Source organism: Micrasema longulum, unplaced genomic scaffold, assembly GCF_059751315.1.
Source record: "Micrasema longulum isolate JH-2025_06_02 unplaced genomic scaffold, ASM5975131v1 h1tg003517l, whole genome shotgun sequence".
Taxonomy (NCBI): Eukaryota; Metazoa; Arthropoda; class Insecta; order Trichoptera; family Brachycentridae; genus Micrasema; species Micrasema longulum.
Genome location: NW_028280567.1, coordinates 22,654 through 35,211, shown reverse-complemented (window position 1 = coordinate 35,211; position 12,558 = coordinate 22,654). Strand labels below are relative to the sequence as shown.

At 32.4% G+C, this 12,558-nt stretch overlaps 1 long non-coding RNA gene across 1 annotated transcript; it reads right to left on the bottom strand.

Annotated features, from left to right (window-relative positions):
- Positions 1-7,952: 7,952 nt before the first annotated feature.
- Positions 7,953-9,797, bottom strand: LOC148270735 (uncharacterized). Its single transcript, XR_015825298.1, has 2 exons — positions 9,048-9,797; positions 7,953-8,325 (listed from the first exon to the last, which is right to left on the bottom strand). It is a non-coding gene; the product is annotated as an uncharacterized LOC148270735 (long non-coding RNA).
- Positions 9,798-12,558: the final 2,761 nt, after the last annotated feature.

The window sequence follows — 12,558 nt, the reverse complement described above, 5'->3', positions numbered from 1 at the left end:
TGGTGTTAGGCTTCGACTATCTTAAGTACGTAGAAAAAGTTATCAAACCGTGACAACATTACTTTCGCCTTTCAAAAATGCTCTTCAGAACTTGTAACCTATTTACAACGTAGGCAGACGTTTCAATAGAAATGGAGAGTCTCCATAAAAAAGGAAATACAAAAAAAATATATAAAAATATCGATAAAAAGATAAAAGGGGGGGGGTCAATCCTTAATTTTTTTATTTTTTTTTTTTATTCATAAATTTCATAAAAAATACATTATTTTGTAAAATTCAAAACATATCTACTTTTACACATCTAGTAAATGTTATCACTGTAACTCTCCAAAAAAAGATACTAACTCTTGTGCCTGGAGAGTGACTTACACTATGTTTGGATAATTTATATAGCGCCATTTTTGTGAAAATCACCTCAAGGGCGCTGTTTTAGTTTTAACACTTTGAGTACCGGCCGAATACACATGGAATTTACCCTGTGCCCGGCCCATTTTTGTGAAATTTCATTCTTTGTGAAGGGTTTTTTAAACGTGTCATAATTATGAAAATACTAAGCCAAATCAATTCTTACTTCTCGTATTTATTTGAAACAATTTGATAAATCATTTTTGTATGATAATTTTGCCAACATTGGCCTTTATGGAGAGCCACATTGCAATGTTCGCACATATACCTACAGCGTCTCACTCCTTTTTTGGTACTTTGTGTCCCGGAGCCGTGTAAACAAGTGGTTATAATAACCACGCGTTGTGTCCCGGTCCCGTGTTTAACGTTGTTTACCAGCTACAAAAAGTACTAATAAAAGTCACCAGATGTCAATAAAATGCACTTTTTTGAACAGCTAGTAAACCACGTGAAAACACGGGACCGGGATACAACGCGTGGTTATATAATCACGTGTTTACACGGCTCCGGGATACAAAGTGTTAAGAGAGTTTATATATTTTTAAATACGAGTACATGAAAAGATGAATAAAAAGATAGGATATATAAAAAAAAAACATAAAACAATAATACATTCATACTAATTAAAATTTAATGTTGTTTTTACACGAGTTTAATAAATTTCTTTAGATTAACTTTAAATTTATTTATTGATGTATTATTTTTAATAGTTTTTAGTTCATTAGGAAGATTATTATAATTTTTTACAACTTTGAATACAAAGCTATTTTGACCATGACTTGTATAGAATTTAAGAATTTTAATATTATGTTGGTATCTGAGTGACTTATTCATTTCAATTTCTTTTATTTTTCCTTTTTCTTTTTTATAAATTTGTATTATATAATTTATTTTATAAAGAGTGTCTACTGAATGAACCTTAAATATTTTATATAGACTTTCCGTATTGAATGTTAAGGGTTATTATTTTATATTTTATTTATTTATTCATATCTTTTCATTGTAAACTATAAATAAAAATAAAAATAACGTGACCTCACTTGGGTCAAACCCGTGCTGAGGACACTTAATTTTTTTTTTTTTTAAATATTTCTACATTTGAAATTAAACAAAGATGACTAACTTAATAAACAGAGATAATTAAAAAAATGTTCTGACAGTTTTAAACACTACGAATTTATGTTTATAATTGATTTATGTACATCTTTATTATTTATATTACAAAACGTACAATGAAAGAACAAAAACACAAAATAAGCTATACATTTGTGGAGCAGTTGATTTAATTTTAGTTTAGGCGAATGAGGCAATCCATTTTACTTCTACCTGGCTCCACTATCTATTTTTTATAACCCTTTTAAGAAAATTTTCGTTACCGACTTTTTTAATATATAGTGAAAGTAGGTTATAAATTTTAATTGAATAATACTCAAAATCCCTAAATGAATAAAATATTTTTAAAAAAACAGTGTTTTAAGTTTGTCCAAATGTTTGTAGACCTGCTGGATTTCCTCTCTGGTGAGTAATGAGGAACTTCAGCCCTACGGGAAATTAGATACAATAAATGTTTTCTTGCGCGCGGTAAAAATTTAAGCATTAAATTGTAAGCTAAAGTTTTCTAAAAATTTACATAAAAAATAACAGAAAACATTTTATTAAAAACAGACTACTTTGAATGACGTCACTGGATTAAATGTAACGTAGAAGCATTTCTTATTTGTCTTTCCTCTTCAAAATTTTAAACAATTTTATCGATAGTCCACATCTCTTGGAGCGTATTTCAATCGATTGTCCCGTAAAGTCAACACGACAAGTTCATTTTTTTTTTAATTCATTGCCCAAAAAAAACTTTGTTCAAAACTCGTTTATTTATCGTAGCTGCTCCAAATTTAATTTACTTTGTCCCCATTTAGATATTTTTTATACAAAATTTAGTGACTTCAAAAAAAGCCTTTTTGAAACACTGTAAAATGAAACATTTGTCAGTGTGTAATAAATTTATGTTCCTTTAAATATGTTTATTTTATTATGATATCAAAATGTTGAATTGGTCAACTATATTATGAAAATCCCTCTCCTCCACTCCTCCACTCTATTTCCTCATCCCTTAACCTTCTTACGAGCTCTTTTTTTTTCTCATGTCTTATATAATATATTATTTTTCTCTTTACTGTGTAACATGTTCTCTCATTATATTTGTGAAAAACTTTAACTGGATGGATGTACTATTTTTTATATTTTGTATTCTTATATAACAACTGTTGTTTTTCCTTAACAAAAAAAAATAATTATATGAATCTATGATATGTGAGCAATGGAAGATTTCCGGTTCGATTGCCATGAGTGGACCAATGGGAAAAAATGAATGAGAATAAGAGGAGAAGAACCTCTGACGTCACACGAGGAGTTATTTCAAAAATGCAAAACTTTAACAAATCGTAGCGCTGATAATACGATATATTAATTTTTTTAAATAAATGCTTGGTTAAATAGTCAATTAACAATTAAAAAACTCAAAAAAACCTCCGTACTTCCTCATTAGGATTTACATTTGTGGCAACAGAGAGGGAAAATATTTTTAAGAAGAGAATATGGAATTTAAGCTTTTTTGAGGCATATAGCATGTCGTTGGCTAGTCAAAGTGGCCACTTTACACAAAATATAACATTCAACATTCATCTTACCTTCATGTAACAAAAATTATTTAGATACGCTGGGATTGGTGTATCAATGCATGACTCTATGCACCATTAGGTGCGGAAAGGGAATGATGATGATGAACATTCACCATTCTGACTATGTTTAAACATCCTCATTTCCTCAACTCTTCCATCCGTTGACTTTGGTGTAGTAAAAAAGCTGGAACTTTCACCTACAGGGCAACGCCTCAAAACACTTTTTAAATTTGTATTCTTCTTCATAGATCAGTTAGTTTAATCAACGATGTTCTAAGTATCACTTTTCATTTCTTTCTTTTTTCTCTGCTGCATTTATGCTTTTATACTTTAAAACTACTTTTAATTACTAATTTATTTATTCATTTTAAAGAAACAAACAGTCGACAATGATAAAATAACATTTTTTAAAAAGATACAGTTTGAAGTCAGACCAGCGAAGTTTCTAAACAAAAATCAAACATATTATTAAATTGTGTTACAACAAAAAGATGTGTTTATGTGTATTTGTATGAGAGTAAGTGTAGATATGTGTATATGTGTATTAGTGTGGGAGTAAGTGTTCAGGTGTGTGCATCATTAAATAGTAAGTGGGATCGTATCGCAGCCAGAAATAATAAGTCTTAATTTATTTTTAAATAAATTAAGGGGCATGTAAAATATTATATTGTATATGTATATAAAATCTATATATTGTTGCTCTTACTATAATGTATCATTAATTTTGAAGATGTTTTTTTAAATTGACTTAAATTTAAATAAAAATTCTTCTCATTGTTTCTTTGAATCCCATAAAATATGTATGTGTGTATTTATGTTTTTCCTTTTCGAAGATATTTTTTTTATTTTTTTATATCTGAGCATGTTTTTTACTATTCATTTTAATTCTTACCTTTAAATTACTTTTATTAAAAAAGAGTGCGTCTTTTTCCAAAGGTAAAAAATCCATTTTGTTTAGCAGATTGGCTGTAAGTGCAAAGCGTTTTATCGTTTTTATAATAAACAAAAATGTTTGTACAAGTATTGTACTAAAATAGTATAGAATAAAGCTACGTATATCGCGTGGTTATTTATTACTGCTGTTTGAGTTGATTTTCACAGAACCCCAGAAAAAAATAGTCATTTATTATGTAATTATGTTTCCCTTGGCACAGGACACCCGGTGAGAGAACTTTATTCTGTATAAAAAAAATACAACCAATGTAAAAGTATAAATAAATAAATATGTAGGCACGAATTAATGAACATTTTTTGTAGATTACCAATAAAATAATTCACGGCTCGCCACTGCTATATGCTCCTGGGAACGGCCATGGAATGATGATAATAAATCTTTATAACTTCCTAGCTGGCTGAATCCAGTCCTAGTCCACAAAAATTTGGACAAACTTCAAATTCTGTAAAATATAAACAGCTTAATATTATGTTTATAAAATTAGTATAAAACCACTCACCGAATTATCTGTCTACCGGTTTCGAGACGTAACCCGTCTCTTCGCCAGGACAACAACACTACACCAAAATGCAAATACCACTACACACCTTCCCCATAGTAGATTTGCAAAAATATAAAATCGACATGCAGGTTAGACACATGCTTTACTACGCTACCACCGAGGGTTAATGACTTATGAAGCTAATATTTCAAAAGGATTAACAATCGGAAAAGGAGGAAAAAGGGAGGGGGAGGGTAGGGTGACCATTACAATGAAATATCGAATAATGGACTATATTGGAAAGTTACTTGATTATTAATTAATGGGACATTATTTTTCAAAGCCTTCTTTATGTAAAAAATCTCCATATTATTTACTTTCAGTCCTTTATTATTTATGTGTAAAACTTGAACACCGGTATCTTTATTAAATTCATGATTTGAGTCTATAATGTGGTTGGCGAATTCTGAGAAGTTATTATTACTAAGACATCTCATGTGGTTGGTGTAGTGTTGTTGTCCTGACGAAGAGACGGGTTACGTCTCGAAACCGGTAGACAGGCAAGTCGGTGAGTGGTTTTATACAAATTTTATTAACATAATATTAAAATGTTGGACCACAAAGTTAACTAACTAACTAACCATCACGCCATTTCCCCAGAGGGGTAGGCAGAGAGGATAAAACGCCACACTTCCTTTGCTTCCTTCACATTCATACATCTTCTCATGCACGCACGTCGATTATTCCGACTTTTGACATGACCACTTTCAAGAATTTGTTGTACTTGATCATGCCATGTCTTTCTCGGCCTTCCTCGACTTCTACAACCAGACACATTCGCATCATAAATCTTTTTAGCCGTTCTTTCATCACTCATTCGCTCCACATGACCGAACCATCGCAAAAGACCTTTCTTAATTTTGTCGATAATGCTTAACTCAGCCTTGCATTCTGCTCTAATTTCGACATTAGGGCACCTATCATACATTGTTTTTCCGCACATTCGCCTGAGGGATCGCATTTCAACAGCATTCAGTCTACTTTCGTCCCTTTTTTCCAACTCCATGCTTCGCTTCCATACATTAGGGTTGGTACCAGAACTCCATTATGAACTGCTAATTTAGCCTCTTGCGATAGACACTTATTTGCTACGACAGACTTTAAGGCACCATTAACTCTGTTACCGGCACTAACCCTCCTTTCAATATCCACAAAGTTAATGCTTTAAATATTAATAATATATAAACAGCTTCTTTATTTCGTCCGCCGCAACGACTTTCTTTTATATTATTTTTATGTATTGTTGTTTTTGACTATTATCATTCATTGTGCAAAAACGATAGCATGATATGATTTTAAATGCTAGACCGCCAAGTGTTATATTTCCCAACAAAAGTAACAAGTTCATTGCCTGGTAAAAAAAATTACAAAAACACTAAGGTCAATGTTCAGAGCAATTGTAATGATCTATTTTTAACCCTTAACACGTCTAAAATATGAATTTTTCGTGTCGCGTAATTAAAAAAATAAATTAGAAATTTCAAAAATATTTTGAGTTTGTCTAAATTTTTGAAGACAAAGTCTGGATTCAATTCCCTGGAGAGCAGCTAATATTAACATGTTACAACAGAGATATAGAACATTTTAGAGAAGGTAACATATGAAAAATCATTTGAATAAATCCTTAGCACGCGATGACAATGTACATTGTTTTTCTTAAATTACAAATGAAAAAAATTGAAATAAAATTTATTTTCTAATGCGCCCTTGAGGTATTGTATTACGAAAATGGCGCTATATAAGTAATCCATTATAAAAAATATTTTGAGTTTGTCCAAATTTTTGTAGACAACGACTTGATTCAACTCCCTAGGGAGCTGTTAATATTAATATATTACAACAGAGATGAAGACCATTTTAAAAAAGATAACATGTAAAAAATCATTTGAATAAATCCTTAGCATGTGATGACAAGGTACATTTTTTTAAAAAGAGAAATACTTCATTTTTTATTATTTATTTAAATATTCAATTTTTCGGACCATTTCTTAAAAGTCGTAAATAAACTGTGCTGGAAGATGGGGTAAAGTGGGATTTGAACCTCGTACCTTTGGCTCGTGAGTCTACTACTTTAATTGGTGTCCTGATGAAGAGACGGGTACGTCTCGAAACCGGTAGACATAGAAAAGTCGGTAAGTGTTTATATTTAAATATTTAATAACATTTAGTAATATTATTTATTTATATTTACGCCCAATGGGCATTTTTAAGGACATTTTAACACAGAAAATTATTATACAGGAAAGTAGAAAGACACAATAGTATAGTAGACTTGATGGGAGTGGAAGCGAGAGAGGTGTTTATAATTGAAATTTATTCAGTGGTCGCTTGGAAGAACACAACTTATTACAACAGAGATGAAGAACATTTGATAGAAGGTAATATAGAAGTCTAGGCATCTACAGGGCTTATGACCGGTCAATGGTTGGTTTAAGTGGCCACTTTACACACTGTGTAACATTCACCGTTATGCCTATATTCAAACATCTATATTCCTTCAGTTCTTTCATCTGTTGAAATTTGTGAAGTGTTTGTGAGGTCCATGAAAAAGTATATAAATTGAAAAAATAACATTTTCAGGCGTTGCCTAGTATGTAGGTGAAAACATTCAATTAGATGAATCTCACCCGCATAAATAAATGTTTCAGCTCTTCAACTTCACAAACATCAACTGATGAAAGAACTGAAGTAATAAAGTTGTTCGAATATAGGCAGAATGGTGAATGTTACACAGTGTGTAAAGTGGCTACTTAAACCAGCCATTGACAGGCCATAAGCCTTGAAGATGCCTAGACTTCTATATTACCTTCTCTTAAACGTTTTTCATCTTTGTTGTAATGTGTTGATATAAACAGCTCCCCAGGAAATGGTTCGAAAAATTGAATATTTGAATAAATAATAAAAAATTAAGTATTTCTCTTTTTAAAAAAATGTACCTTGTCATCACACGCTAAGGATTTATTAAGTTACCTTTTATAAAATGGTCTTCATCTCTGTTGTAACATGTTTATATTAGCTGCTCTCCAGGGAGTTGAATCCAGACTTTGTCTACGAAAATTTGGACAAACTCAAAATATTGCTTAGAAGACAACTTGTTATCAAAGAAATCAAGACTGGTATGTTTGTTGGCGGACTTCTGGGCATAGAGCAAACGAAAGCCATAGTTAGTTCTATGGTTATCGGTATGAAAGAGTAAGTTTTGTCTGAGGTTTCTAGTTGAGATATTTATAATGACTTTTAGTTTGGATTTACAGCGAACGGGTTAGAATCATAAAAAAAGAAATTCGCGCCATGCACTGTAGCCATTGGTAGTTTACGAAGCGTATCTTTTGTATTTTTTATCTATAAATTCGTCCAATGTTACCAGCACGCCTTCACAACCAATTTTTACGAGAATTAAAAGACAGTCACTTGAGCACATTTACAAACGATATTGTGAGGTAAGATCATAATAAATTTAAATGCTATCAATTACTTGTTAATTATTTTATACACGATTTTTCGTGTTTCTACTCTTCCGCTTATAATTAATTACACTAAGCAACTAAAATTATTTTTTTCATCAGAAAGAAAGATATTTTTATTTGAATTAATTTTATAACAATGTTTGAGTATGTCCAAATCCAAATGCTTGTACTGGCTGGATTTTCTCCCTAGATCTCTATAGATAGATATGAATAACTCCCTAGGGAGGAGATCCAGCCAGTCTGCAAGCATTTGGACATAATCAAACATTGTTGAATTACTACCTGGTAAAAGAAGAAGTATAAAAATTGAAAAATTGTTTTCAGGCGTTGCCTAGTAGGTGATTTGGTTCAGCCGGATGAATCTCACCCACGTGATAAAGGTTTCAGCTCTTTTACTTCACAAAAGTCAACAGATGGAAGAGTTGAGGAAATGTGGATGTTCAAATATGGGCAGAATGGTGAATAATACACAGTGTGTAAAGTGGCCACTTAAACCAGCCAATGACAGGTCATAAGCCCTGTAAATGCCTAGACTTCCATATTCCTTTCTCAAAAAATTTTTTCCCTCTGTTGAAATAAATTTAAATATGAACAACTCCCTAGGGAGGAAATCTAGCCAGTCTGCAAGCATTTGGACATAATCAAACATTGTTGAATGCTATCTTTGTTTAGTTTTTTTTATTTATTTTTTGTGCTGTTACATGTTCACTTAATTGCCATACTTACTAGTTCTTTGCTCGATGTATTATTATTGTGTTTTTTAAAATTATTTTTATTGTAAACTTTTTTAAATCATTCTTATGTTGTTGAAATTCCACTTGTCAATACGTTTTAAAGCTACAAGACTTTTTGTGATGTTAGCTATCATATTATATTTATCATATTTTGTAAATGTTATTAACTATCAAATATCTAAATTTAGTGAGTGGGGTCTAGAATTTCAACCGTCCATGCGTAACATAACATTACAATGTTTGAGTATGTCCAAATCCAAATGCTTGTACTGGCTGGATTTTCTCCCTAGATCTCTATAGATAGATATGAATAACTCCCTAGGGAGGAAATCCAGCCAGTCTGCAAGCATTTGGACATAATCAAACATTGTTGAATTACTACCTGGTAAAAGAAGAAGTATAAAATTGAAAAATTGTTTTCAGGCGTTGCCTAGTAGGTGATTTGGTTCAGCCGGATGAATCTCACCCGCATAATAAAGGTCAGCTCCTTAACTTCACAAAAATCAATAGATGGAAGAGTTGAGGAAATGGAAACATTCAAACATGGGCAGAATGGTGAATGTTACACAGTGTGTAAAGTGGCCACTTAAACCAGCCAATGACAGGTCATAGGCCTAGACTTCCATATTCTCTTCCCAAAAAGGTTTTCCATCTCTGTTGTAACATAGTTAATTTTATAAATTTACGGCGCTTATAAGTGTACATATTAAATATTCTTTTTTTTATGTTCAAGTATGTACAATGAATAAATACTTTGGTGGACTTATTGCGTAGAGCAATATCTTCCAGCTATCCGAAAAACAGACTGATCAAAAGAAGAGTTAGTTAAAAAATTTGTACCAAAAAACTAAAATACGTATTAAAAGATACATCCATGAAAAAAAACCTTGATTATTAAAAATATTAAATTTGTGAAGTAAAAGAGCTGAAACCTTTATCATGTGTGTGGGAATATCCGGCTGGACCATTAAACCTATAAGCAAAGCCTGAGAACAACAAAAACAAAAAAAAACAAACAAACCATCACGCCGTTTCCCCGTAGGAGTAGGCAGAGAGAATATAACGCCATATCACTCTGTCTTTGCATACAGACCTCGCTTCCCCTACATTCATACATCTTCTCATGCACGCACGCCGATTATTCCCACTCTTGACATGTCCACCTTCAAGCATTTGATGGACTTGATCGTGCCATGTCTTTCTCGGTCTTCCTCGTTTTCTGTATCTGTCAACATTCGCATCGTAGATTCTTTTAGTCGTTCTTTCGCTGTCCATTCGCTCAACATGTCCGAACCAACGCTGCGGCCCTTTCTTGATTCTGTCGATAATGCAGGTCGCAGCCTTACACAGTTCACGGATGTTGATATTTATGCACATATCATACATCGTTTTACCACACATTCGCCTGGGGGATCGCATTTCGATAGCATTTAACCTACTTTCATCATAATTTTTCCAATTCTATACTTCGCTCCCATACATTAGAGTTGGCTCTAGAACTTTGTTGTTAACTGCTAGTTTAGCCTCCTGCAATAAACATTTGTTTGCCGTAGGGCCCGCGACCGCAAATGCACGTTCGCCGAATTTTGTGCGCTGTTTGCGTAGAGGTATAATAACTTTTCCTTTCGACGTAGATGTAGCTGATCTAAGCGTAAGACGTCTGTCAGCTAGTTCATCTGGAATGCAGGGTTCCCTTAGATATTCTGGAGCAGAGTTGTGCAGTGACTTATACATAAACCAACAGAGTTTGTATTCCACCCTCTGTAGAAAATGTAGCCAGTGCAATTCCCAAAGTAGTGGAGTGATATGACTGAACTTAGAGACACCAAAAATAAGTCTCGCTGCGGCATTCAATACAGACTGTAGGCGAGTCATTTTATTCATTATCTATTTATTACTATTTTTTTACTATTTCTTTATTTATCTCGTTATTTATATGTTTATATAATTAAACAATAGATGGAATTAGTAGTTTCGCTAAAATCTCAAGGGATTGTTTTTACCTCGAGGGATCATGTTGTGCACGTTTCCCCTCCATTAAAAAACTATGAAATAAATAAATAAAATTGCAACAATGTTCCAATGTTTGGATTCGTTGTTATTTGTATACCGTTCTCAGTTTCAGTGCTGCAGAGCAGCGTTTATTTTTTAATTAAAAAATAGATAAAATAATTTACTACCCACTAAGTCTAAAGACTTTCCGGTGGTAAAAACAGGCACTATAAAGTATCTAGAAGATATTTCTTCAGTTCTTTTTTTTTCCATTTGAAGATTTTTCACGTTAATGATGGTTTGTGGGAGATCGTTGAACAATTTTGGAACAACGCAATTTAATGTTCGCTCTCCGAAGTAATTTGTATTTCGGGGAACAGACAGGGAGCCCTTAGTTTTTAATCTAGTGTTGTGAGTGTGAGAAACTCTTTTTTTATATTCCGGATCGACAAAGTGATCTACGATCAATTAGTAGTCACAAAGTTGTTTTACCGGCAGGACATTACAGAATTTAAAAATATACGCTTTCGCCTATATGTTTCGCCTCACGGATTATGCTATCCGGTACAATCCCCCTCAACAGTCTCACCTGAATATCATAAATTTTACCCAGATGAGACTGGAAGGCGAGACCCCAGGCCCAGACATGCACTCCATAAGATATAATGGATTCAATGAGCGAAGTATATATGTATCTTTACGTTTTGAAAGGTAGTATGCTTTTAATTTCATAAATCACCTTAAGCCAGTACCTTAATCTGTCGCAGATTCCATCAATATGAACACCCCAGCTAAATTTAGAATCAATAATTAATCCTAAATATTTATGATTATTTACAACATCTATAATAGGACAATTACAATTCTCAAATTTTCTGTCTTGGTTGAAACATAAATCTGTACGATTTTAATCGAACTTGGTACCAGTCTGCGCCAGCATGCCAATAGGAAATAATATATGGTTAAAAAATACGGAAAACTATAAGTAAATAATTTAAACTTCCTTACTTTTCATTTCCGCAACTACGCGCTTCAAAGAGTTGAACGTTTGTGATACAAGTTGGTAAAGAATATTGTAATTTATTTAATTTTACAATACGCCCAAGGGGCACTTACAAAAAGATAACATGTAAAATAATATCGAGTTGTTGTTTATTTTTAAAATTATTAATGTAATTTATATGTTATCCTAAAAATATTAATAATTAAAAATAAAATAAACAAACTATTGTTACTATGTACAAAATGATTGCTTTACAAAAAAATTGATTTTCTTTTACGCAATGGGAAACGATAATGTAAATATATGTATTTAATTTAAATTTGTTTTTTTTTTTTTTTATATATGAAGTTGCATTATTCAATACCTTGCTTGCAATGTACAAGGTTAATATACACTTCAAAGCGACAGCCATTAACTTGTTTACTTAAAAATATTTAATTTACTGAAAAACTTTATTTCGTCACTTTATAAAAGGATCAGTAAGATGTCCCGGCTGTGACCTGTTTCAAGAGGTAAGGACAGAAAACTCGTCGGAAGAAGGCGGACCGTTGCCATTTGTCAACAGATCCTCCGATCCACCTGAACAGTGTTCGGCATTTGGTGTCCTGCTATCATTGATACCTTTTATTGCCTTCACTATATCTGTCATGTATAATGATACCTCTCTTGACAAGTCCCTGTGACTAATCACTACATGCACGTCGTGTAAATCCTCATTTAGACTTCTGCATCGCGCCTCCAGTTGCATTCTCTGCAGACTAAAAAAGGGGCAATGCATCAATAGAT